At 35.4% G+C, this 2,803-nt stretch overlaps 1 protein-coding gene across 3 annotated transcripts in view; it reads left to right on the top strand.

The window, feature by feature from the left end:
• NLGN1 (neuroligin 1) overlaps positions 1-2,803 on the top strand; it is a 991,256-nt gene that overhangs the window by 438,440 nt on the left and 550,013 nt on the right. The window lies entirely within an intron of this gene.

The following is a 2,803-nucleotide window of genomic DNA, read 5'->3' as shown; positions in this document are numbered from 1 at the left end:
GATCTGCATGCCTCAGCCTCCCAAAGTGCTGGGATTACAAGCATGAGCCACCACACCCAGCCCCATTTCTTGTACTCTGCCGAGAAAGTCCTTGTCAAGATTCCCAAAGACCTCTAGATTGCCACCTCCATTAGTCACTTCTCTGTTTTTATCTTGTATGATCACTTCCTAGCACAGGACACAGTTAACCATTCCTTTCTTGGCCTGCTTGTTTCATGGCATCACCCAGGATTTTCCTCCTACCTCCCTGACTGCTTCGTCTCAGTCTCCTTTGCTGACTCCTGCTCTCCCACCCTGACCTCTAAATGTTGTGCAGTTAGGCATCTTGGCTCTCTATCCTTGGCTCTCTATCCTTCTCTCTCCATGATATGCCTTAAGGAATCATTTGCATTGCTTTAAATGCCATCTCTATGGAAGTGACTTTTCAAAACTGTATCTTCAAGACTAACCCTTCCTCAGAACTCCAACCTTTCATATACTTCTGTATACCAACCCTTCCGATGTAGATGTCTAATGAATATCTCAAACTTAACATGGCTGAAATATGTTGAATTTCTCAGGCCTCCTTTTCTTATTGACTTCCACAACTAGGTTATAATATTATTATGTCATTCTGTTAGTTATTAAGGATATTGTGAAAATCCTTAAATTATATTATAATAATTATTTATAATGGTCAATTAAATATATTTACAAAATTATAAATATTATAATTTATAATAAATATAATATAGTCAATAATGAAATACTATAATTATATATTTAAATTTTTAACAATAGTTATAATTAAATCTATAATATCTAATTATAATTCTCAAATACTATAATTATAATTACTATAAGATTATAGCCTAATTGTAGAAGTCAATAATAACCTGATAATCATTGCAACAACAGCAATAGTGGACACATTCATTGAAGACTTATATTCCAAAATTTGTTTTAAGAAGTTTACATGGATTGCGTTATTAAATTCTCACAACTCTATGAGGTAGCATGGTTAGTTTCCAGATTTCATAAATGCAGAAACAAATGAGTAGAGAGGCTAACTAATGTAGTTACAGTCACACAGGTTAAACAGCATTCAGTGGTGGAGACAGGATTCAAACCTCTCTTAACACAACTCTGTACTGATATCATTGGCTTTATCCATCTGGATGATCAAGTAAAAACTCTTTATTTTTCTATGTTTTCTAAAATGCTAGATTTAAATCAGTGAAATTAGCTTTTAAAAACATGCATTATAACAGCTCACTTCTCTGCTTAACCCACTCTAGTGGCTTCCCATTATTAATTTAGTATAAAATTGAAACTTCATCCCTGCTTTGTCTGGCAAAAGCCCTCATGAAGTGGTCCTGGCCTGCATTTCTTAGTTCATCTCAAAACACTCTTCCTCTCTGTTCCAGCAGTCATTTATTCTTCATATACATCAAACCTTCTCCCATTTTAGGTATTACATGCCTGGTGTTTCCTCTACCCCAGATCTTTGTGGGGCCAGTTCTTTATCATTCTCATTGTGGTTCAAATGTCATCTTCTCAGGGAGATCATCCATGTTCATCCAGTCTAACAAGAGCCATCACTTCGTGCCATCTCCCTTTAAAAATTGTCTGCATCACAGTTATCATCCCTGATTATCTTCTGTTTATATTGGTATTGTTCATTTTGTTATTGTCTAGCTCCACAAAGCCCAAAATAGTTTCTGGCATAGGATATTTTATCAGAAAATATTTGTGAATGAATTTAAACTGGATCTCAAGGGTCAATAGGTGTTGATCCGATGTGGTCATAAAGTGGAGGAGGCAGAGCTGTGGGTAGAAAAGAGGGTCTGGGTGAAAACCAGAGGAAGGAAACAGTTTTGTATGTTAACAGAGCTGAGCAAACTCAGCTGGAATGCTCAGTGTTCAATAAGGTTAAAAACATACGTAGCAGGCTGTGCGGCACCTTGTTAAAGATTTAGGACTTCTATGAACAATCAGAAACAATTATGAGAGACTGAGCGGGTAAGTGACATGATTAGATCTGCATTTTAAAAATGTTTTAGTAGGCCTAGACCTTGATCAAAGTTGACATTCTGCTGTGGATACAAAAAGCCCAGCTAATACCTCATTAAAGTGAGACGGTTGGTAGTCAATGGATGAGGCAGGTATTTTGCTCACAGAAGATTGAAGGACCTGCTGAGGCTGGACTCACTCAGGTAAGTATAAGAATCTATTTTTTACACGAAAAGCAACAGAGATTTTGGCAGTTTTTCTTCCTTTATCTTGATAATGGAGTCAATCAAACCAGCATTGTGAAGAGTTCTTCTGAATGCCTGCTTTGAAGGAGTGAGAATCAATATCAGTTATATTTCAGAGACTGGCAAATATGAGAGATTATAATATAGTTAGTAACTTGTTTCATGCCTCCTTATTTCTTAATGTTTGTATGTTATTAATATGGCTTCATTTAAGTTTTGGGTTGTCCTAAAAAGGATATCTTATTATTTCTAATTATTGTCTTGATAGTCTTTGGGCAAATTCTGGGAGACATTTGACAATATGTGGTTTATGATTTTCTCAAGTTGTTAAGATCAGTGATTTGGAATAAGACTACAGAATATAGTATCAAAATTTCCCTCATTCCTAGTTAAAGCATTCTTCTAGGACTAGAATTCAACAACCATTTCCAGGTATTGACAGGACTACAACTAATCAAACAATAAACAAAAATATATTTAGCTTTCTTTCAGAGCAGAAGTCATCCTTTTAACTCATTCATTCATTTATTCTTTCATTAATTCCACAAACATTTATTAAGCACCCA

The sequence above is a fragment of the Mandrillus leucophaeus genome, unplaced genomic scaffold (assembly GCF_000951045.1).
Source record: "Mandrillus leucophaeus isolate KB7577 unplaced genomic scaffold, Mleu.le_1.0 Scaffold563, whole genome shotgun sequence".
NCBI classification, from domain to species: Eukaryota; Metazoa; Chordata; class Mammalia; order Primates; family Cercopithecidae; genus Mandrillus; species Mandrillus leucophaeus.
The sequence above is the reverse complement of the archived record's forward strand: the minus strand, read 5'-3'. Positions and strand labels throughout refer to the sequence as shown.